We start from the raw sequence: 25,644 nt of genomic DNA, 5'->3' as shown, positions 1-25,644 counted from the left end.
CTCTACATGTTAGGGTATTAGCAAACCAATATAACTGAAATAAGAATCTACAAAAAAGTGTAGCAAAGTTTACAAAAACTTATAATCCCCCCTTAACACGCAAATCAATTTCTAATATCAAAATCAATCACATTGTAAATTGTTGTCCGTATCGGGACTTCTTTTACCTGTTTCTGAGTCATGTACTCTGTCTGCTTCAATCTTCAATTTGTGTTCCAGGTCACTCTGCATAAAGCTATGTTTCCTATTCGCCCTTATGGGTAATCTAAAATCTGTGTAACTTTTCCTCCTTTCATCAGAAGCAAATAAAATTTCCAGGCACAGGAATGAAGTGGATGAAGCTTGCAAATTTTCAGCTTTTGTTGAAGAAGGAAAAATTCTTCTTGAACAAGTCCTTGATATATAGGGTTCGTAAAAGGTAAAGGGACCCCTGACCATTAGGTCCAGTCGTGACCGACTCTGGGGTTGCGGCACTCATCTTGCTTTATTGGCCAAGGGAGCCGGCGTACAGCTTCCGGGTCATGTGGCCAGCATGACTAAGCTGCTTCTGGTGAACCAGAGCAGCGTACAGAAACACCATTTACCTTCCCGCCGGAGCGGTACCTATTTATCTACTTGCACTTTGACATGCTTTCAAACTGCTAGGTTGGCAGGAGCAGGGACTGAGAAACGGGAGCTCACCCTGTCGCGGGGATTCAAACTGCCGACCTTCTGATCGGCAAGTCCTAGGCTCTGTGGTTTAACCCACAGCGCCACCCGAGTCCCTATATGGTAAGTACTTTGCATAAAAGACTTTTGAAATGACAATATTTTTCGCTTAGTACAACACACACCTATCTGGGACACGGGTGGCGCTGTGGGTTAAACCACAGAGCCTAGGACTTGCCAATCAGAAGGTCAGCGGTTCGAATCCCCACGACGGGGTGAGCTCCCGTTGCTCGGTCCCTGCTCCTGCCAACCTAGCAGTTCGAAAGCACGTCAAAGTGCAAGTACATAAATAGGTACAGCTCCGGTGGGAAGGTAAACGGCGTTTTCGTGCGCTGCTCCGGTTTGCCAGAAGCAGCTTAGTCATGCTGGCCACATAACCCGGAAGCTGTACGCCGGCTCCCTCGGCATATAAAGCGAGATGAGCGCCGCGACCCCAGAGTCAGCCAAGACTGGACCTAATGGTCAGGGGTCCCTTTACATTTACCTTACAACACACACACACACACTTAAGTGTATGGATGCACACATGCAAATACTATGCACCTTCCTATTATTGAGGTATGTGAGTTAAAACTCACTATTAGACACACACACACACACACACACACACACACACACAATTTGCATTTGTTATTACACAACTGGCTGTTTTTATTTTTAAGGTCTTTGCAGCATGCCTTTTCCTGGGTGTTGGGCCTCTTAAAATTCGTGAAATGCTAGCTATATTGGGGGGAGGAGGGAGAGACTGCTTCCAAATCCAACGCATTTTATGAAAAGGTCTGGTTTTGTTATAAATATACAATATAAAGGATTTCTGCCTCCCACAGTGGTACCTGGGGTCTCAGTTCTTAAGATATCATGCTAACTGAACCTTTGCCTTTCCTTTTAAGCTCATAAATCAGATGCTTATCATAAGGACTTTCTTTTCTCATTCCTATCGACCCATTTGAACTTGTAAAGAATTGTTGTCATGGCAGTTTATACTCTCAGACCTTTCAGCAAGGCATTCTTCCTTTCAAATACATTTGTTGTACAGCCACCTCAACATTTCTCATTGCAATTAAAGAAACAAGGCAAAAACAAAACAAAAACCCCCCAACCATTAAATTTTTATTGACATTTCTGAGCGTTTGAATAAAGTCCAAGATTGATCTCAGGTTACACAGTCGATATTTTCCCCATGAAGCTATTATGGATTTTGACACCTCTTGTTTCCTGTGCCACAAAGGTAACTGTTCATCACAATAATATGATTCTTTTAAAATGCACATGCAAGAGCACACAACAAGTTGCACATGTAGATTTATGTCATTTTTTAAAAGGCCTGCCCTCCTGCACACAGGGCAGGTGTAAACAAAACATCCCCATTGTTCTGAAACTCCTAACTTGTGAGCTTGCATATCAAAAGCTTCACAAGGCCAATGGCCACAGATGCACATCTTTCGTTCAGACCAAATGCCTTCCCACATGCTCAGGTTTTTTTATAGCTAGAACCAAGTTAGCCATCAATTATTTCTTTTATTATTTTATTTTACAAAAGTTATGCACTGCTTACTAGAACAGAAGCCCTCTAATCAGTTTGCCATTATGCTGTTTGTACTCTGCAGGGGTCTTCCAGAAATCACTGTATACCAAACGTCTGCCTCCCCTAAGGCCTCTTTACACATTACGCACAGGTAGAAGACAAACAGGGTGGAAAATGGCTGTGGGGTCATGTATTTGGCTTCACCCCCCAAAGTAGCACTGCCTTGCTCCTGCCCCCACTTCCACTATTACTATGTTAAGCATTAACTTCTGCAGCCTTCCCTGCGGGTTGTGACTTCTCCCTTGATTTTAAAGGGCTGATTGCTAAGTGAGACACCATGCCCATACACAGCCCATAGCCCCTTTCACCTTGCTTGGCCTCAGCGTGAAAATTAATGCTTGAAAAAGGCTCTAGTCATACACACATTATGCCCTGTTTTGATCTTCTGCATCTCAACAGTGAACTGTGCATCCATCAGTTCTAGCACTGAGGCAGGCGATAAAATGGCCAGGCAGCCAACTGTGCAGCTCATCCTCTAGTCCCCTACACACACACACACACACACACACACACACACACACACACTGATCTGACCAGAGGAGAATATTCTGAACTGTAGCCTAGTACAAGCCTAGTACAATTGTGATGATGGGGGACACTTGATTCTACCATCTATACAAAACAATGGTAGTTTTGGGGTGCTGCTACCACAGCTGCATTTTCACACCATGAGGGGGCAAGTGCTGATGCCCAGTTTTAATCTCTCTGTTCAAAAGCTGCCTATGATTCTCTTACACCTGCTGAACAAGCAGTTCTGCTGCCATTGTAATTTTAACCATACCAGTGGAGCCATAGGATGAAATATTTTAAATGCTAAGGTGTGTTTTCAAGCGAGCAAAATTAACCTTGCAAACAAAATAAGTTGCCAATTTGGAACCGCTGGTTATTCATCTGCAAGAACCACGGGGAGGCCAACACAAACTTAAATACTGTGTATATGCAACATGTTAAAAAAACAATATAGCAATTAAAGAACATTTTAGTGGCTAGTGTTTAGTAGGGAGGCGTTTAGGGGTGGTAAGCAATTTGCATACCTCCTACTATATTATTTTAATAAGTTTTCCAGCACAGCAATTATGGCCTGATTAGGAATACTTTATGCATCCTGCTGTGACCTTGTGCATCATTATTGATGTGTTTCTTGACAGGACTAGTAGTCAGGTGGAGCTAGCAATATGCAAATTTATCTTCTCCATTATGCTGTGTGTCAGGAGGGAAAAATAATTCACAGATTAAACTCAGAGTAGCACACTAAGAAGATGACACAGCCTCTCTCTTGATCTGGAAATATCTTTGCTGGCATTTTGAATCTGTTTCTACTCCCCTTCATTGATTCTCCCATCAATATATTCATTTTAAAAAATCCAGGGCATTAAACAAGAAGAGAAGTGGATTTTACAAATTAAAGGAGAATGCCAACCTTGCAAAAAAGTGGGAGCTGTCTCCGATATCTATTAAATAAATACAATTAGCAATGGAGGCATATAATGAACATTCAGATAGACAGGAGTTCATTATACACGCTGACGGAGCTGACACTGTGAATGTAGATCATAATGATATTTGAATAACTAAGGCATGGGAGGTAATAGTTCTTAAGGCATAAATAAATTGCTGTGGATCTGCAGAACAGAAAGACAGCACATTCTGGGCTAAGCCAGGAGAACAAGGTTTTCCAGTGGGTTGCACCCCCGGCCTCCCAGGAAGAACATCGCAGCAAGGGAAGACTACCCTTTCCCTATCCATCAGCCAGGAAGAAAAGACCTGCAGCAGAGCGTTTGCTGCCTTCTCCCCCATGTCAAAAGAAACTCAGCTTTAACTACAAGCTCCCCTTGCACTGCAGAGTTGAAGAGAGGCACACTCTGACCCCATCTGACCAGGAAAAGAAGGGCTGTTGAGCTATATGGGTTTGGGGTGTGTGTATTATTACAGATCCTGTGAAAACCACTTTGAGGATCATCTGGATTAAAGGATGGGATATAAATCTTCCAAATAAATAATACACTATATATATGCGGGCCAAACTGGATGTTACCTGAAAGGTGTAACCACAGCCAAATCACATCCCTTTCCTGCCACTCCTGATTACATCAGGTAAAGCTGATGCACAATATGACAGAATTTCCCCATTTTAGGGCAGAGAAGTGCTGACTGCGCTGATGGTCACATCATGTGTCTCTTTAACTAATGTCACCAGGAGGCAAAGAGCAGCCACACCTTTTAAGTCTGAAGCTGACTTACTTTTATTCATGCAGTCAGGCAACAACGCCTCTGACATAAAGCAGACACGACATTGCAATTATACAGAAGGACTTTCTGCACTCAACATCTTCTGAACGTTTCCCTCTAAGCTGCTCATTCCCCACCCCCCAAAAAAAATCCAGAATAATTTTTAAAGTTCTCTAAAATGGCCGAGAGCACTAAATGAAGGGCAAAAGGCTAGCCTCGCCATGTTTGCATTCTTTATTTATTTGTATTCCATTGTATTTATATGCCACTTGATTGAAAAAAAACAAACAAACCACAAAAACTCTAAGTGGTTACACAGTGCATGTGCAGCGCAGTTCATAAAATGGCATCACCACAGCATGAGCGTCATAGAATGTGAGGCCATATACCTACCCTTGATCCATCACTGCCATTCTGAAGCTCCTTATGGCAAGCTAATAAAGAACACACCTGGGAAATGTACCTGTACAGTGGTACCTCTGGTTAAGAACTTAATTCATTCCGGAGGTCTGTTCTTAACCTGAAACTGTTCTTAACCTGAGGCACCACTTTAGCTAATAGGGCCTCCCGCTGCTGCCACACCACCACTGCACAATTTCTGTTCTCATCCTGGGGCTAATTTCTTAAGCCGAGGTACTATTTTCGGGTTAGCGGAGTCTGTAACCCGAAGTGTTTGTAACTCAAGGTACCACTGTACTTCGCTATACAGACCAACTGGCTACACAACTTCAGGTTGGAACCAGCTTGAAACAGAAACATGATGCAGGATTACGGAGAAAATGCCAACCATGAGAAGAGACAGAGGGAATGAGAAGAAAGAATGGAAGGCAGCATGGTAGAAAATAAATTGGAGGTAGAGACAAAAGAACAGAGAACAGAAACAAGTGTTCTCTGAATTTCTCGTACTGAGCATATCTCAAATGTCCTATCTAGTCCTACTTGGAGCTTCAAGAGGCAGGATGTATACAAGGAACCTATTTCCAATGCTCCTGGCACAAATATATTATAATGTAACATTACTTTCTGGTTCAACTTTATTAATATTTTATATACAAAGTATTGAAGGGGTGGGGTGTGGGAAATGGGATTCCCGGGTTTTCTGATTGTACAATGCATTGGAAAAGAAGAGGCCATATCATTAGGTCACTTGGGCTTGCTGTGCTTTTCTGGCAATGCTCCAGACCCAAATACAGCCAGCCCCAGACGGTCAGACAGCGGCTGAATTTAATCCCCAGAGTTTGTTGCAGTGCGGACATCTGTCTGCAAGCAACTTCCCCGAAGCCATTGAATGTGCACACATGGGCCACTAGCCATCCATCAACGAGTAATTGCTTTTGGTCCCAGCTGACTAAAGGCAAACAGATCTGGCTCGAAAGAACAGTCAGTCTCCTGAGCCATCCCGTTCCACTTATTAGTGCAATAATTAGAGGCCAAAGAACTCAAGACACATCCATTTTATTCAAAGAATCCATAAAGAAATAACACCGCCTTTCATTGTAGTTAGCACAGGGTGATCTTCCGCCACTGTTGCACAGAGGGTGCTGGGGGAGATGGAGACAGACATACACATACACGTTTTGTTTTACAATGAATGCACAGAGCTGCAGTAATTCCTCCCTGCCCCCTTAGACATGTGGAGACCCTAGGAGACAGATGGTCTGGTGCACTCATTCCAGGCCCCTCCATCTCCCTAAACTATCTCTGACAGTACTTGTGACTGCACTGACTTAAAATTTGCAGGCTACATTATGCATAAATGACAGAATACTTGGGCTCTGTGTGAGATGTATTGGCAGTGCTTTCACTCTTGCTGGCATACAGAATCCTGATCCGATTTGTCAGGATACTGCCCTTTGCCAAAATATATACAATGTACCCATAAATGAATAGCAAGCAGAAGAATCCCATCCTAGTTCCCTCCGTCACCCGCCCTCTCTCCAGAGCAATTTCTCTTGTTCTAAGCAGCTACACTGACACCAAAACCAGGCATTTTGAGCCACTGCTTGACGGCAGACATGTCACCTGACCAGATCACACCTGGAAGGCTTTACAGAATTCTGGCATGGCATATTTCCAGCATTCCCCTCGCTCCCCCCCCCCCAAACAATTACTTCCTAATGGCTGAACAATAGATGTACTGTTAAGGCAAAGAGTGCACTGAGCACCTCTGAGGCTAGAAAGCTTTTATTTGCCAATGCAATCCCACAGACCGCACGTGACCTGCCTTGCCCTGCAAACAGATTTGCCAGCAAATGGGTCAGGCTGTCCTGCATAATTCATAGCAGCCTCCACATGATTTGTTAAGGTTAATAAACCAGACAACTCAAGCCAAGCAGGCCTGCAGCGTTACAGGGCAAGAGTTCCGAAATTATTCAGCGCTACTATCCTGCAGCGCAACTAACCCCTCCCCTCGCAAAAAATAAAATAAAAATAAATAGCCGCTGCCCTAGGAACTGTGACACAAAGACATAAACCTAGCCCCATCTCACCACAAACTCAGTTGAATATCACCCTTAGTCTTTAACCCTTTGTTCTTGGTAAGCTTTCAGGCTTGCCATTGCAATGCAGTTTAATTGGTTAAAATACAAATTTCAAGCCTATCGGAAAATATAAATTGTAATCTTGGCAAGATCAGGATTTGAGTGAATCCCAGAAATAGATTAAAAATACGAAGGTCATTCCCCCAGCCCAAATCCAGATCCGAAATTAATTTGAGTTCAGATTCATATCTTCAGTTTGGGATTATTATAACAGGTTTTTTTAAAAATGGTTCCGTTCCCTCTCCCCTCCCCCTTCTTATGCACCCGCCCCAATAATTAAGTAATTAGGAAGCAGTTACCCCAGGAGAATAATAATTCTAGCCAATTCTGACTTTTACATATTTGTTTCCAACGAGCGTGATTCTTTGAAACCTTGCTGTAACCCTCTCAAAAGAACAGAAGGATTGAGGTTCATGTATAAAGAGGATGATATAGCTATGGGGTCAAACACTGGTCAGCAGCATGGCGATGACACGAATCTCTATAAACTGAAGACTAATCTGGGGATGGCACAGTAACATCCAGAAGAAGAATCATCTCAAGCTGTTAAATCAGGCTTTAGTGTATGCCCTGCATATGCATATTCTAATCACTCGTTACCTCCAGCTGAAAACTCACATCCAAACATTCCTCCTCAGCAAAAATTATCAGAATACGGTGGTGTTGGTTTTCTTTAAAAAAGTAAGTTCATTTAAAGTTTTTTTTCTGATTACAAAATGGTACAAGGATAAAGCAGCAATCATGCTTACTCAAAGAAGACCCCACTGTGCTAAATGAGGCTTCATCTCAAAAAAAGGTGTGCACGGGATTAAACTCAATGAGGATTACTTCTGCACACATGTGTATACAATTCCTGAAATGCTGAGCATTAGTCAAGTCCTGTGTGCTGGCTGTTGTGCTCAAGTCCTGTTTGGGGGCTTCCCATAGGCATCTAGTTGGCCGCTGTGACAACAGGAAGCTGGACTAGACGAGACCCTGGCCTGATCCAGCAGGTTTTTCTCGTGTTTACAAAAGTATGTGAAATGTCTCTCTCTCTCTTTTTTTTCCAAGTAACATTTTTTACAGATCAGTTTCATTTGTTGAGACATTAGGAAGAAAAGGGGGAAAGAGGTGGAGGGGAGAAAGGTGAGTGGGGTTGGGGCTGGGTGGCGATGTTTCTATTTTACTTAATATATGTGGGGTTTTGTGTCAGAGGACTATTGTATTTTAATATTTTATTGGAGGCCGTCCAGAGTGGCTGGGGAAACCCAGCTAGATGGGCGGGGTAAAAATACTATTAGTAGTAGTAGTAGTAGTAGTAGTAGTAGTTCCAGGATGCAGTACTGCTTGAGGAGGGCATGGAGCAAGACTGGTGAGGGTGTAGCCTGAGAAGGGGCGGAGCTAGAGGAAGAGTCCTAACTAGAGAGATCTGGAAGACTGCATTTGGCCTGAGGTTTCTCACTCCAGATTATACCAGCTAGAGGATGATCAATATCACATGCCAATCATTCAACATCAGGGCTATCAGCTCATCAACAAAAAACATCTACATTAGGGTCTTTTTATATCTGTCAGACAGGTATGTTCATCAGAGTGCAGCTCTCCAAGCGTGCACTTGGTCTTGAATCCAAGTTTGCTGCTGTATTATGTGTCAAAAAGCCCTTAGGATTCCGCCTACATGACTGGAGAATCTGTATTTGAATATGCTAGTGTATTAGGTGCCACAGGCATTGTGCTCAAGTGGCTTGTTTTCCCTTTATGTGCAAAGACCTGCTGGCTTATGCAGAAACAGTAAAACTTTGTATTCAGTGAGAGAAGGTGCTGGTTTCACAGGAAAAGCTTGGAGAAAACCCGCTTGCTTTTCTTTCTCTCTTTTTTGTGATCTCCTGTAAAGCATGTGGATTTAAGTGTAGGCTTAGATACACCTTCAGACAGCATGCAAACAGGGAATACCTGAAGTAAATCCACATAAAATGCCCAGGGGGGAAGCCTGGAAGGTGATCCAGGAATTAAGGATGAAGATGCTGTCTATGTCCCCAGCAGCTGAACCCAATGCCACTAGTAATCTAAGCAGTGCCAAAATAACACCATGTATGCACTTAAGAGCCTAATAAAACATTTTGTTCTCTACCCTACTTCTTCCCAATTTGCAGAGCCAAGCACTTTTCCTCCCACACTAGAGAGGGAGAAACTGAAGAAGATCTAGGCTGCCAATGAACACCACAGACTCTGCACCCAAAGCAAATGCTCTATGACTTTGCTGCGGCCCTCCCCCAACTCCCTCAAGAGGCTATCGCAAACACCACTTCTGTTTGTCTGCAAATTTGCCATTTTAACACAACGCATTTGTATGAACCGCCCCAAACTGCCCCACCTGATGGAGGCTGCACCATCCAAAATATCTGCTGCACTGACTTTCGCTGCACTGAAAAGCAACAGTGCTATCCTATGTCACCCTCCTTCCCTGTGTGTGTCATCATAAAGAAGATACAGGTGTGTGTGTGTGTGTGTGTGTGTGTGTGTGTGTGTAGAGGAGGAGGAGGGGGTAAAAAGAGCTCAACATGTTATCACAATCCACAGTGGCAGTGAAATGATGTAACCTTTATCACACTGCAGGCCTCCTGGAATCAGAGCTCTCCTCACAGCAGGCTCCAATTAAACACTTCTGCTGGAAGTGTGAGAAGGGGCATCACTAATAGCCCATGGAGCGCTCTGCTGGGTGGTAGGGAGGGGGCGAGATGTCTGTCTAGCAACTTTTTCCTAGAAAGCAAAAAAGAGGGAAAGCATTTACACTTGGGAACCCCGTCCCTCCCCACACCACCACCACTTCTAAAGCAGAGGGTCTACATTCGCTTCCACATCTCCAAGGCACTGCCAGTTTCAATCCAAGTCCCACAAATACATTGCTGTGTCCCCCAGTCTCACCCATTCCTCCAGCTGAGACACCCAGTGACATGTGGCTCTGAAATGTCAAGCAGAACAAGGCCGTCCTTTAATAAATGCCACACTGCCCTTTTCTCTGAAGTGAAAGGCTGATAGATGAAGCTAATTGTACTCAACAGATGAACCAACATTGAGACATTAATTGCTGCTTTCGCCCATTCACAAGGCACATTTCAAGGCAGGCTGGATTCTCCCCATTACATTTACATTACCATGTACAGCATCCCCCCTTGACAATAATGCTGTGTTTGGAAGCTAACGGGCATGGACAGGCATTTATTGTAATTCAGTCAAGGAAAGAAGCACCCCAAGAGAAAGTGCTGGTGCAGAAAGCGGGGCAAAGCATTAAAAATAAAGCAGTCTTATTCAGAGGAGCTCCCCATTGCCCTTGTTAAGTGACTAGGCCTTGAGCGAACGTCTTCTTTAAGGGGGAAGAATAAGAAAAGAATCCAGCAATCCAGAAACATGACCCTTATTAGCTGGATTCAGAAATGGGCACTAAGGAATATTAGCACATTAAACTGCCCCTGCTGAGCCTCAGTTTCATTTTCGTCTTCTAGAATCCAAACAAGATCAGAGAAGGGAGGGAAAGCCATGGTCTTGCTCTCTGCTCCATTTTCCAAAGGACTATATTAGATGTGCATGTATAAGAAACTTCACAAATTCTAGGTGACCAGAAATGGTGACATGAAAAGGGAACATATTTGGGTTGTGAAAGGCAGTAAGAATTCAGCCACAGCCAATATTTTCAAGGTTTTTGTTTTGTTTTGTTTTGTTTTTTAAATAGCCCCCAACCCTTGAACATTTACTAGACCGTTTCTGAAAAAGGCAGTAAAGCTGGTCTAAAAGTTAAAAACCACCACAAAGAGGCAACCCTCAAAAATCAACCCATGTCGCAGCTAGTTTGACCTGTGAGGGACGCAGGTGTCATTGTGGGTTAAACCACAAAGCCTAAGGCTTGCCAATCAGAAGGTCGGTGGTTCGAATCCCAGCAACGGGGTGAACTCCCGTTGCTTGGTCCCTGCTCCTGCCAACCTAGCAGTTTGAAAGCACATGGTGCAAGTAGATAGGTAAATAGGTAAATGGCGTTTCCGTGCACTGCTCTGGTTCGCCAGAAGCAGCTTAGTAATGCTGGCCACATGACCCAGAAGCTGTATGCGGACAAACGCCGACTCCCTCGGCCAGTAAAGCAAGATGAGCATCACAACCCCAGAGTTGTCCGCGACTGGATCTTTACCTTTAAGCTTCAAAGGTACAAATATAGAGAATTCCTAAGCACCACAGCAAATGCCCCAAATAAACATAGCTCCATTGGCATACAGAAAACTGCCTTGACCTCAGGATGATCTGCTGATGGCAAATGGTTTCCTACACTAGAACAACTTGCACATGGGAGTAACTTAAACCAGTTTCCACGTGATAGCAAAGTGTGTCCATCATCACGCAAAGTAATATATGTCCTACCCTTACCCTCCCTTCCTCTAACCAACCCTGTAATTATTAAATGTAGTTCTGCAGTTCTGGTTGGATTATTGAACAGTCATTTGAGCAAGTGTTTGAATTTTGAAATCTGAGTTCCCTCAACTAACAGTGCTCCCATCATTGCTTTTGAGACCCAAGGCCTTCTCTCAGGGCCCATCTCCAGTATGCATTTAAAGCTTTATCATATCACTTTAAAAAGTCATGGCTTCCCCAAAAGAACCCAGGGAACTGTGGTTTGTTAAGGGTTCTGAAACTCCTGTTCCGCTCATAGAGGTACAACTTCCAGAGTGGTTTAACAAACAAGCCCTCTTCTGGGAACTGTAGCTTTTTGAGGGAAATGGGAGTGGGTCCTAAGCACTCTCAGCACCCTTAACAAACTACAGTTCCCAGGACCACATAAAGTGGCATGATACTGCTTTAAATGTCTGGCATAGATGGGGCCTCAGTGATGGCACCCAAGTTACAGAACTCCCTGTCACCATCCTTATTGGTTTTTTTAGAAAGTTTCTGTTGTTGCTGCTGTTCAGACTGGTTGGAATCATCTTCTGGTGTGTTGTCAGTTTCAGTTAATGAGATGGTTTCCCCAATACCAGTGTGATTCTCTTCATTATTTTGACTGGGTGGTCTTATTTCTCTTGCAAGCTAGTCAGGCAAATTTGCTAGAGGGTAGCCTTAAGCTGGAGTACATTCAGGGGTCAGCAAACTTTTCCAGCAGGGGGCCGGTCCACTGTCCCTCAGACCTTGTGGGGGGCCGGAGTATTTTTTGGGGGGAGGGGATGAATTCCTATGCCCCACAAATAACCCAGAGATGCATTTTAAATAAAAGCACACACTCTACTCATGTAAAAACACACTGATTCCCAGACTGTCCGCGGGCCGGATTGAGAAGGCAATTGGGCCGGATCCGGCCCCCGGGCCTTAGTTTGTCTACCCATGATTTATGCTATATTAAATTTACTACTTATTTTAAAGGAGCTCAACATGGTGTGCATGGTCCTCTCCCTCCTCATTTAATCCCCAGAACAAACCCTGTGAGGTAGGTTAAGCTTAGAGGCCATGGTTAGTCCAATGTCACCCAGTGAGTTTCACAGCAAAGTGGGGATTCGAACCCTGGTTTCCCAGGTCCTAGTACTACACACTAACTACTACACCACACTGGATGTCTAGTCTCACAGGTGTTAAGTCTTTTAAGGTGCCAGTGGATATTTTGCTGTTTTTTCAGGCACATACAGATTGCTTGCATGGAGCTGTCCCCCAAAAAAGTTAGTGCAAGCTTCGATGTTAGGCCTCACTTCTGTGTTTGAAACGTTTTACAAACACTGCATAAATCAGCCACATTCTCCAAAGTGAGAAATTATGTGATCCTACAATTAATTACATGGCATCAAGAGCCAAGGGACATTAGTCACAGCAAGGAGGGTGCTTCATTTGTCAGCATTTATTTTTTCCTCTTTGAACAAAGTGAACTCTTTTGACCAGGAAACAGGAAATCAAACACTGTTTGCCCCACTGGAGTGGCAATTTGGTTTTGTTACACACAGTTGAGGCTGTAATCGTTATTCACAGCCTTGGAAATGAGATCCTTGTCACACACATGCCAAGTGAGCCCTCCATGCCAAAACACACTTGGGCATTTAGCGTGGCATCTTTTCAGCTCCTCTTTTTCCCGCTGCAAGCCATGTGCCTCCTTATGCCCTGCTCTCAGGAGGCCAGAAGAGGCAGGAGAGAGGTTGAAGGGAAGGAAATCATCTTGATGGCCCTTCGACAGGACTGACTGGCTGCCCACAACCACATTACTCACAATGAAAAAAATGCTATCCTGGGGAGCTCAAAGATTGCTTGGGAGTAAACTGCTAAACCAACAGCTGCTTGAGCTTTTTTTAAGTGGCTTAAAAACAGAAGGGCAGCCAGAGATCTTCAGAGAACATAGCAAAATAGTTGCAGAGGAGGAGAAAAATTAAAGGTTCCCCAAATAATTCTGCTGACTGTAATTAAAGTTTTTTTGTTCTTTCAGAAGCAGGGGCAGCGGAATTAAAGGGATGGTAAAGGCTGCACTGAATAGCAATTTTGAAGTTTTTTGGGAAATGTTAATAATAATAATTTATTACTTATACCCCTGCCCATCTGACTGATAATGTCCTGTCCCACCCCCCACAAGTCTGTTTTTCTGAACCATCATAATGTGCCAGCAAACTAAGCAATACACTCTGTACTTAAGCCCCTCCCCAGCTCCACAACCCCCTTGGATATCACCTGCCCCCCAGCCCAGCTCTCTTCTGTACTGGGTATGGGTGTCAATCCCCAACTGACACTGCTCCAGCCATGTTCTCTTGCACCTCTGCTCTCTGCATTTTTGTCTATTCACTCTTCTCTCTTCCCACCCCACATCCCTAATGCTGGCCTGTGACAGTTCTCTTTCTCAGTTCTCCTTCTGTCCCTCCTCTGTCTTCTTCCTTTTTCGGTCTTCCCAAGCTGCCTGCCAGCTCTTCCTTCAGCTACTCTCCCCTACCTAGCTTCAGCCTGTGACCTCTTTGATCCGTTTCCCTGACTGTTCTGATCCTGCAAATGCTTTCTTACTTCTTCCCATCCAGCCTCCCCCTTCTGGAGCTACCCAAGGCATTTTGCCAGCTTCCATTTCATGCCACAGGCAGGCTCCAGGTGCCACAGACATCCTATACTGGTGCCAAACTGACTGGGAGGCTGAGAAACATGACTAAAAAGCAATCCATTTAAATGCTACTAATATCTAGAGCATCTGTGTGAAGGAACTTGCAGCCTGCATTACAAAGCCTTCCTGATGGTGATGTCACTGGTCAACGGCGAGTCAAGGTCATTCCAAACAAAACAAAACAAAATGGATAATTCTCTCTGGAGATATATTTGGTCAGAGGTCTCCAAGGAATAAGCAGTGCCAACATTTAGTTACAAAATGGAAAACAGGAAGGAGTAGTTTCTTTCATCTGTCCTGATTTTTGCCCAGCAGAACTCCTTTAGATTTGATTTTTTTAACCATGCAAGCAGAAGGAAATCATAGGATCATATGACATTACTTAATAGCAGATGGCTATTTTTAAGCTGTCATGTCAAAAATGCTTTTTGCAGGGGAAAACCAACAGGGGAAAACCAAGGAAATCATTCTGAACACAAGTTGCTAAAAACAGCAGGAGAGCAAAATGCTGTCTGGTCCTGCTTGCAGGTTTCGCATAGGTATCTGGTTGGCCACTATGAGAACAGGGTGCTGGAGTCAGACTAGATAGGCCTTTGGCTATTCTGTTCTGACGCAGATTGTCTCTTTATCCAAGTAGGTTCGGAAACCCATGTCTGTTACTGCAAGTCTCATGCATCCCTCTCATGCTTGATGTCCTGGTTCGTCCCATTGCTAGCACATGCGATGCCCCCCTTGAGGCAGCTGAGGTCATAATCCTGGCTCTCGGGCGAGGCAAGAAAAAGTCGCACAAGTAGACCCCCAACGGGGTCTTTATCAACCTTGCTTCTCCAAAAGGAAATTGCTCGTGTTCCAAACACAGAGCCTTCGGAAATATCTATGAAAATGCAGACATCCCAGATTTCCTCAGATGATCTCGGTGCTTTGTGCAATAACCACACACAAAATCGCAAGTCAAAAAGATTTATTAATGATATGGAACAACAATAGGAAGGGTTATGGGGAAATACAGAACAATGTTGGACAGGAAAAGAGAAATGTCAGCAGTTTTATGCCTAACAGGAGAATGCAAAGGCTACTTTCCAGCATTAACATATATCGGTACACTCTCTCTGTACCCTTTTCTACAGCTGGTCAAGTTCTTCCCCTTTTCTTTAAAGAACTACCTTTGAAAATCCTCTTGGCTGCCTCCACAGATTCTTCTTCCTATACAGCTGATGTTGGTCTATCTGTACAGTATTGTAGAGGACAGATAAGGATGTTCTGCCTTGCCTTTCATATGCAGCCAGGAAAAAGGTTGAGCAATCTTAACTACGGAGGGCTATATATACTAGATATTAATGTCTGGCAATGATGGAGACATAAAAAGGGAGCCTGGAGCACAGTAAAAGGCAAGGTAATGGGGGGGGGGGAGAGAAGCATCAAACCTCAAGTCCAGCAGGTGAAACCACACAATAACCTGAACTGAAATTCTTACCTCCCATTCACATCTAAATGTTTCAGTGTCTCAACATTTCAGCTCTTTCTAATATCATTGTGCCAGTGGGAACTGCCATATTTTGGTACCTGTCCAAAAACAACAGCAAGTGGCCTGCACTGTGTTTAAAAATAGAACCAAGTTCCTGTTTTCCAGACTTAGCTTTACAGTTAGCTGAAGAACAGGGATCCATTTTGCAGGCTAAACCAGGCTTTAAAACAAGGCAACGGCACATCGCAGCTATCAAAGGTGATGCTAATTATTTTTTTAAAAGCTACATCTGCTGAACAAGAGGTCTGTCATGCTCTTAGAACAGAGACTAATGATTCAGGTCAGAAAGCCTGGTATGCAATTTTGAAGTTATTACAGTTCAGCAAAACTATTCACCTGCTGTGGAGAAGATGCCCTGCTGCTATTACCCTTCTAATTGCTTGGGAGTTGGAATTTTTACAGCACAAGGCTGATATTCAGCAGTGTAGGGTTTTTTCTCTCTTTCAAAAGATCAGTTTGTATATTAAAAAGGAATGTTTTTACCATCAGTCCCAACAGCTTCTTACACTGCACAGATGCCCACCCTGGTATAAACTTCTGTAGATGTTTGATAAAGAGGCAGTTCTCAGATCACCTTTGCATTTAAGAAACAAGATCTATGAGCTTTCTGTGAGGCCTTAGCATAAGAAGTCGCAATAAACGCAGCTTCTCTTTCACTGCCCTAATTTGATGCCATTTTGCTTCTGTAAACACAAAAGTGCTTTTTGCCAGGGTTTGAAGGCAGTGCTGATGTAACAGTGAAGTCATCTTCTATGAATAATGCCTAAACAGTGCTCTCTCTGCACACAGGAAAATGGTAATCAAAGCTGCTACATAGTTTTCAATGAGCACAATGGGCAGATTTTGCTCAGAGGAAGCTTCAACTGCAGAGCAAAATATCAGACAATGTAGCAGCATGGCACAACTTGAATTAACCTCAAGATATTAAAGTGTATTGCTTTACTTATTCTTGCTACGAAACGGCGAAGCTGCTCAAAAAAAAGGAAATACAAACTTTCATATGTGAGCTGAAAATATTGAACATTGGGTCAAGCGGTTAACACAGCAAAAATGAAGGCAACTCTTGACATAGCTGAGCAGCACAGAGCAGGAAGCAGGATAGGGCAGCTATGTGCCCAAATTTTCCACAGGGTCTGGCCCTCATGCTCCCAATATATTTTTGTCCATGCCAGAAAGGATCAGAAACAGCCATTACGTCTAGGATCATCTTCACAACTGGAAGATTTCAAACAACTTAAGGTTCCCACAAATTCGTGAATGCAATTCCACTGTGGGAATGTCTTCAGCAGGGAAGGCACTTTCCAGAAATGGTTAAAAGAAAAATTTGTTCTGATAGGCTTTCCCAGCTGGATAAATGGGTCCTTGCCATGAGTATCTACTTTTTGTATTGATTTGAGTTTTACGTGTATCTGATTTTGTTGTGTTTTTAAATATTTTTTTGCTATTTTAATTGTACATTGCCTTGAGATGGTTGTGTAGAAGTTGATTAATAAATTATTAATAAATTAATCATAATGTTTTCTTATTATTGTCATCATCCTCATCATCGTTAAGAAAAGCTAATTTGTGCTGGATTATGTTTCCAGTGTACTTCATTCTAGAGTGGCCACTTATCCCTTGCCTGTGTACAAAATACAGTCATAAGCTGTGGCAGAGCATACAACAAAAGCAAGGCAGCTGCAGTCTTGGCTACACTGGGATATGCAGAGCAACCATATGGTCCAAGTAGCAATGACCTTACGTCCTGTTGTATGACATTGGCCAGTCCCAATACATCTGCCACAGTTATGTGTTATATGCAATTACCCAGCACATGCTCGGTCAGTTTCCTAGAAGGTATATGGTCATAAAAGAGTCACACAATTTATGTGACACTGACAACCTTCAGTAACAATGAACTGATTAAGATACTTGGAGACTCAAAGCTTTACTGATAGAATATCCAAATTATAAAGACATACACAAAAACCTGATATAAGGCCACTGAAAAACAGACCAATATAGAAATCAAATCAGACCTGCCCCACAGAATTAGGATTTTAGACAGTGTATAAATAATTGTTTAGGATTATCACTCGCTGGGGTGGTAGGGTGGAATCAGTTACAAAAACATAAATGGAAAATGGACCAAGGGAAACAGTCCAAGTTTTAAAAGCCTTATCTAAACCCGATTATTGTTTTTTTCTGTGGTGAAGGTGGCTAAAAATAAACTCCTTATTGCAGTCAGCTGTGAGTAAATATTGTTTTATTGCCTACTTTGGAAGTCGTTCCCTACAGGAAGCCATCACGTCAAACAACATGAGCAGAGCTTAAAATCAGATTTAGCAGCATTTGCAGGCATGCTCTCCAAGATAATGGAGCTAAGATATTAAATCCTCATGTTCCACAAGCCTAGAGGAGGAATTCTGCACCTTTGCTAGTGTGTATGACTTTCCATTCTATTATTTGCTGGACAGCATTAAGTACTACATGTAATGTTACATTCATTCCAGATACAATGGACATTGTTCCCTATCTTTCTGTAGCATGCATGGGTATTTGCCATCTATAGTAAGATTCTAAAATTTTCTGCACTTGTGCAACACTAACACAATGCTTTCATGTCAATGGTGTACTTAAAAGGACTCCCTAATTTAAATCAGACTGCAACCTAGTACAGACAAAACTCCTTATAAATGATGCTTTGCAAAACAGAAACTAGTTTGGGGCACACTTATTCCCCTCACCTCCACTTACCGTATTTTTTGCACCATAACACTCACTTTTTTCCTCCTAGAAAGTAAGGGGAAATGTCTGTGCGTGTTATGGAGCGAATGCCTGCGGGTGGCGGAGGCGATCTGCTGCAGTCGTGAGCAGAGGATCCATGGTTCCCCTTCCTTCCCTCCTCCGTGGCTCACTTTGAAACAGCAAAGTGGGAGAAGAGCCGCGGAGTGGGGAGGAGAGTGGGACAGAGAGCCTGCTTCTTTAAAGGAGCAAAGCGGGAGGGGAGAGGAGCCTTCTCCCCTTATACCCCTCTTCTTCATTATTAGCAGCATCCTTCTCCACACACCCCACGCGTGTTCCTTGTCCCCTTAAACCCCTCTTCTGCATTATTAGCAGCATCCTTCTCCACACACCCCACGCGTGTTCCTTGTCCCCTTAAACCCCTCTTCTGCATTATTAGCAGCATCCTTCTCCACACACCCCACACGTGTTCCTTGTCCCTTGAGTGCTTTTCCTTCCTTCCCCACTTAAAATGTGGTTACAAAGCACGGATCCACATGGATCCTCAGGATTTTTGCACTGGGTCACCCCAAATTCACCATCAGATCACATAGCATGTCCATGGCTACATCTTGCACCAAAAAAATCACGCACCCTCTGTTGCCTGGGGCCGCAGTGGTGCAAAAACGTGGTTACAAAGCATGGATCCACATGGATCCTCAGGATTTTTGCATTGGGCTACTCCAAACTCACTGTCAGATCACATGTCTGTGGCCACAGCATGAACCACAAAAATCATATATCCACTGTTTCGTTTAGAATATTTTTTTTCTTGTTTTCCTCCTCTAAAAACTACGTGCGTGTTATGGTCTGGTGCGTGTTATAGAGCGAAAAATACGGTAATTTATTCCCTCTTCGGAACAATTCCCCTCTCTTTTATGTGTACTGATGCAAAGTTGTGTAAGGCAAACGAGGATCCCTTCTGACCACAGCTTGCAAAATCACTTCAAACCATGGTTTCAATCACTGGCTTATAGGGGGGGATAAACCATGGTTTGCATTACCCCTCATTTGTGTCACTCTGCAAGTATAATGTGAACCATAACTAGCACCAGGAATAGTGCTCAGTTTCAAAAGGGTGGCTTCAGATCTCCTTTGCTTCTCTTTTTTAAAAAATTCAAAGACTATTTGCAAAAATATTGTAATATTAAGGAATACTGAGTGATGTTGGATTGAAATTAAGGGGTTATCAGCTGTAATGGTATATAAGAATATGAAAAAATAGTTCTTTTCTGTACATAAGTAAAAGTATAAGTTACAATAATTTAAGAAGATGGATAGAAAATAAGGTTTATAGCTGTAATGCTATGAGATAAGGATTTGCTGGATGAACAATTTGAACTGGAATATAAGAAGGGGAGGTATGAGGAGGTCAGGGAAATATGTTATTGGAAAATATGATATGAAATTTATGTGTTTTTAATATTTTTTCTTTTTAATTTTTTTTCTCTTTTTTCTTTTTCTTTTTGGTTTGTATAAAATGGAAAATCTTAATAAATATCTTTTTTAAAAAAAAAACAACGCAAGAATTTTCCATTATTGCAGGCAGGCAGCACTAAAGCAGAGTGATGCTGTTCTAGGGAAATAAAAGAAAGTTAAACAATGTCCATGCTCATTAGTTTGCTTCTGTACGTCTTGCTCAGCAGTATTAGCCCATGTTTTTATAAACAGTTGTAAATCAAAAGCTACCTTTTTTGCCTAAGCTACTTAACAACATGCTGCCCTACTGCAACCGTGACCTAAATCTGATGCATAGTTGTTGGCACGCCAGCCTTTCAAGTCCGTTCTTCAGAATGGGCCGCAGAGCATATTGGTGAGAGATTGCTAATGTATTATCTCCAGCTACAAGCAGTTCAACTAGGTTTTTGTCACAGATGGCAGCAACTAATTGAAAACTTCTTATAATTAAATTTACCCAGGACCCCCAGCATTCAGCCAAGGACCTCATTGCCTGCTGGTCTGCACATCTAATAAAAAGCCTGTGTCTATTTTGTTTTAATTGACTATAGGAGCACTAGACCGATTGCACACACACACACGAACGCAGCCCGGGGGTTATTGATTCCAAGACACCTCCTGCCACCTTCTCAGAAAGCATTTTATTTTCCAGTTAGGCCAGACAGTAAGTGTTATCGAGGTATAGCTGCATAACTCGTGAATGCTAAAAATTAAGACCAAAAGACAGCTTGATATCATCTATATCTGAATGCTGAGTGTCCATTCATAATCCAGACGCCGGAGAGTTTCTGTGTCAGTATCCAATACTTTTGGCTTGTATAGCCATAAAGACAGCTCCCTGTAAACTACATTCTGCAACTTGGAAGCCAATCTCAGAGATGCATCCCATCCACCATCCTTCTCCCCTTTTCATGGGTGTAGTTGTGGGGGGGTGTCAAGGGGACAGCTGCCCCCCTGAATCAAGTAATTAAAATAAATACTTAGCTAACTGACCAAAAGCATCACAGATCTCTTGGTTCTGCCCACCCCCCTCATACACATAAAGCCTGCCTCCCCTCTAAAATAAATCCTGGCTATGCCCATGCCCCTTTTCCATAGTAATTGCGCCTCGTTTCCCAGCATTAACCGTATTTTGCTTTGTAGTAGCAAAGCTGAGCCAATGTTCTCCCTTGTCTGTAGGAGAGTAGTATGTGTTGATGCCGGGTGTTGTTGAAATATTCCCCTCTCAATTAAAATTTGTTCTGGCTGTGCTCCACCAAACTGGCAGCTGATGTGGCACAAGTGTGTGTGTGTGTGTGTGTGTGTGTGTGTGTGTGTGTGTGTTTTGCTGGGGTTTTTTTGTTGTTGTTGTTTTTTGAAAACCAGGACTTCTCATATCTGGAAAGAGATCACAATAAATCAAAGACCGTGCATTGAAAAGGATGCTATCACAATTTCCAATCTGATTTGGCTACATAACAATATCACAAAGTCTGTTGAGACTAAGCAACGCTCCCTGGATCTGCATTACAAGTACTCTGTAAGCCGATCCTTTCATAGCACCCTCACATTGCCAATGGGGCACTTTTCCAAGCGTCCCTCCATTTATGCTCAGTACAATGATCTCATTCGTGTATACCTAGGATAGCCAACATGGCGGCCTGCAGGTTTTGCACTACAACTCCCCACAGCCTCAGGCAGCATGGTCAGTGGTTAGGGATGATGGGAATTGTAGTACAACAACTGGAGGGTACCACATTAACTACCCTTGATGAATGCTCAGCAGTTTGGAAAGGCTGTTTCTGCTACCAACTGGAGCCCATCCTAAAACAGTTCTGGCTCAAACATTAGCAACATTAACTCTGCAATACTTGAATCGCAGGGGCCTTCAGACTTGCATTAGGAACAGTAGTCCAGTGGCCTTCTTTCGGAACCTGTCAAAATGCGTTCAAATAAAATATTATTAGCCTCGGTTGAGATTAGCTGCTTGTGTGTCATATCCATTAGAACAAATCAAAGTGCACAGAAATTGTACACTAGCAGCTTTATTTCTAACCAACAAGGTTAGAAATAATGTAACCGCTCTCCCATTTACCACTGTATGTGCCATTAGGAAAAGTAAGTAGATTGGCAGGCCAACTTAGGGTTGACCAAGACCCGATCACCACCACCATTATCACTCATCCACAGGTAAGAGGGAGTGGATTCCAGCAGACTGACCAAGAGGGGTGGGCAGATGAGCTTTGAGCCAGATGGCAAGAATTCGTGATATTCAACTAAGCTTTGCTCAGAGCAAACCTGAAATTCCTGGACCTAATTTAGTTACAATCATTAGTTTCAATGAGTCTACTCTGAGTAAAACTTACCTAAATACCACCCAAGGACACTATCCACAGCAAACGCTACAAGTCATCAACCTTTACAATGAGATAAATGAACCCCTTGGTTAAAATTAGATGTGATGAGGCATGTATTACACAGAAGCTCACATCTATGTCACCCAAGAAAATAAGTTTATTATTCTAAATAGCAAGTTAATCATTGTGTAGAATCTCCCTTCCCCCAAGTTTGAAAACAAGAGACAAATGAGATATTTATCTTGTGATAGTGGAGTATTTTGATTGCCTATGCAATTCTTCCTTGAATGTGTGTGTGTGTGTGTGTTTTGAGAATTCTACCACAAGTTATTGAAGACCACTGTTGGGACTACTGGATTGGTCACTGTCCGAAACAATAAGCTCTTTTTAGAAAACCAGGGATTCATCCTCTTAATGTGGCATGAGAGAGGGATTTAAGCTTAATTTAGCACCATTTAGAAAAGATTACCCCTTAATTGCAACAGAAGCTGGCAGGCAGCAGCAACAATGAAGAGCTATTATCCAGTGAATCTTTGTGTGCTGGCTAAACTACAGAGCCAGGAAAGAAGAGTAACCAAGTGAACTATATCCATAAAGGCTCTCTTGCTATCAGAACTTGAATTTCTCATTCAGCATGGAGTCCTTGTCCACAAGGCAAGGAGACACACACCACAGAGAGGAAAATAAACTCGGATTCTTTAGGAACAGCTGCTGGCTGTTTTGCATATACATCCCCATTTCACTTCAGGCACAAACCACTCATTCATCAGCATGCAAATCAAGGGGAAAGTGGGGGGAGAAGACAGAGAGAGAGAGAGAAAGAGAGAGAGGAGAAGTTGTCAAATTGTACAGGGAACAACTCTCAGGCTGCTGGAGGCTTGAGGTGTAAGAGAAAAGAAAGCAAAACAAAGCAGATGCCTTACTGGAACTAAACATAGCAGGATTTTCACTCAGTAAAAGCAAGGGACAGCAGACAATGGATTTCCACATACCGCAGTGGCAAACGCTGTCGTCAAACAGAAAAATACCTGATTTGAATCAAATCTCTGTTCTAGGGCCTTGTAAAGACGGAAGCTGAATCGGAAGCTGTGGCTTCAAATTCGTAGCTGCGCTTGAATTTTAACATAGCCCCTTTAGCAGTGTGTGTTGTTTTGGGGCATGCTCAGCTGCACTTGGGGGCCACCCGTAAGCAGCAAGACATTGTTATCAGGCCAAAACACCACTTCCACACAAACCTTCAAAATTAGGGACATGAAACAACACTGATATTTGGCAACATGCATGCACACACACATATGAGCAAAGTCTCTTAAGCTAAAGGACCAGCTATATACAAAAAATCACTTCTGCAGAGAGCAAAGGTCCTAATCATTTATCGCATTTGTATCCCATCTTTTTCTCCAAGGAGTTCAAGATGGTATACACGGTTCCCCCTCCTCCTCACATAACCCCCACAACAACCCTGTGGGGTAGATTATGCTGACAGGCAGTGACTGGCCCAACATCATCCAGTGGAGCTTCATGGCACAGCTGAGAGTTTGAACCCTGGTCTCCTGGACCCTAGTCCAACACTCCAACCGCTAAACCACACTGGCAGCTGTGTCCCCCCGCCCATTAAGTGGCCTACTGGCAAGTCAAACTCTTGAACCCAGCTCACTGGGAGTATATCAAGGATAAATTCTCATTTTGCATCAGATAAGTGGCTAGCTGAAAGTTCTTCTCACATGCTGGCTTTTCTCATTACGAGATCCACCCTTGCAACTATAGCAACACTCATCTGCGTGAACCAGAGTCGTCACGCAGCAAGATTTGCCACATCACCACAGCCAGTGCCCACTAGTAACACAGAGAAGGGGCAGGAAAAAAATCCTTAGGGCAGGGCCGTCGCTCAGTGGTAGAGTGAAGCCCCCGGAGGTTCCATCCCATCATTTCAGTAGCAAAGCTGGCAATGTACAGTGGTACCTCGGGTTAAGAACTTAATTCGTTCTGGAGGTCCGTTCTTAACCTGAAACTGTTCTTAACCTGAGGTACCACTTTAGCTAATGGGGCCTCTCACTGCTGCTGCACCGCCTGAGCACGATTTCTGTTCTCATCCTGAAGCAAAGTTCTTAACCCGAGGTACTATTTCTGGGTTAGTGGAGTCTGTAACCTGAAGCATCTGTAACCCGAGGTACCATTTCTGGGTTAGTGGAGTCTGTAACCTGAAGCATCTGTAACCTGAGGTACCACTGTATTTGCCTCAGAAGAGACACACAACAGTGAGTGAGATGATCTGGTAGATCCAATGGGGGAAAGGGCAGCTTCCCGAGTATACATCTGAACTTAACTTGTTCTCTATATAGTGTGGGGAGAAAACACACTTCAGGCCAATACGTGTGTCTTTTGAAGGCAAACCATAAAGGATTCTGCAGCACTTTTAAGTCAAGACCCATTGTTCCTCAAGCGTGAGGAACAAAACGAAGTCACTTTTTTCCATGCAAAGTGTAACAACAGAAATACATTTATACACAGCCACCCCCCTTTCAAAGGCTCTAGGGGTGCCAAATCGCAATGAGGAACAAATCACAGCTGTAGATCCCCAAAAGGCAGCAGAAAAATATAAAATGGAGACTGAAAGCAGACAACTAGGGGAAATTCTATTATGTGGAAACATTGCTTTGTGCCTGCAGAAGAGTGGAACTCTGAATTCAGAGATGGAATTTGAGGGGGGAAAGCTATAGGTACCACAAGAGTTATTACAGTAATCACAGATACAATGACAGCCCATTTTTTTTTAGTGCACTGTGCACCAATAACGTCTTGGAATGGTGTCGAGAAGGGAAAGTCTTTCATTTGCAATAAACACATTTCTGTTTCACCTCACAAGCGAAGACATTGCCTCACAACATTGCCTCCCTTCCAACTATTCCCATCAATTTGCAGATCGTGTCTTTAAAGCCACAGAAGCACCGGAGCATTTCTGCAACAGCCTCGGAATGACGCCATAAAAATGACGTACAATTTCGATTATTACTATCCTGGTCGGTCCAGTGTTATCAGGGCAGTTCGCAATGTGCGTACAGGAAGGCCAAGCTACCTTACAACAACGGGAAGGCTTCAGAATTTTGATTGCTGCTAACAAAGAGGGAGTCTTCGTTAAACAGACAAACAATTAGCTTTGGGCCTCTTCAGGCAAGCTTCGCCACCAAATGGAAAGCTCTCTAACTCCTTTCAGCAGTGCTATAATGCAGTGGGGGGAGGGAAATCACCCAAACACTGGATTGCCTCCATGCCTTTGAGTGAATGGAAGCTTTCAGTGCTTACTGAAGTGCAAGGCCCGTATCTGACAAACAAAAGCTAACATTATGTACAGTACCCACAAAAGCAATGACAAAACTAAGACAGCGTGGCTCCACTCAGCAAGTCTTGAAGCCAGAGGCAAAAGGGAA

At 43.2% G+C, this 25,644-nt stretch overlaps 1 protein-coding gene and 1 long non-coding RNA gene across 4 annotated transcripts in view; both read right to left on the bottom strand.

Annotated features, from left to right (window-relative positions):
• Positions 1-25,644, bottom strand: part of BICD2 (BICD cargo adaptor 2) — an 85,039-nt gene that overhangs the window by 33,812 nt on the left and 25,583 nt on the right. The gene's annotated exons all lie outside the window — the stretch shown is intronic.
• LOC310757698 overlaps positions 13,749-25,644 on the bottom strand; it is a 36,026-nt gene continuing 24,130 nt past the window's right edge. Inside the window, exons 2-4 of the long non-coding RNA XR_014545426.1 lie at positions 19,942-20,834; positions 19,261-19,546; positions 13,749-18,390 (exon numbers count right to left, since the gene is read on the bottom strand). This is a non-coding gene — a long non-coding RNA (uncharacterized lncRNA). The remainder of the gene's footprint in view (positions 18,391-19,260; positions 19,547-19,941; positions 20,835-25,644) is intronic.

The sequence above is a fragment of the Podarcis filfolensis genome (genome assembly GCF_964270895.1).
Source record: "Podarcis filfolensis genome assembly, chromosome: 2".
Lineage (NCBI taxonomy): Eukaryota > Metazoa > Chordata > Lepidosauria > Squamata > Lacertidae > Podarcis > Podarcis filfolensis.
The sequence above is the reverse complement of the archived record's forward strand: the minus strand, read 5'-3'. Positions and strand labels throughout refer to the sequence as shown.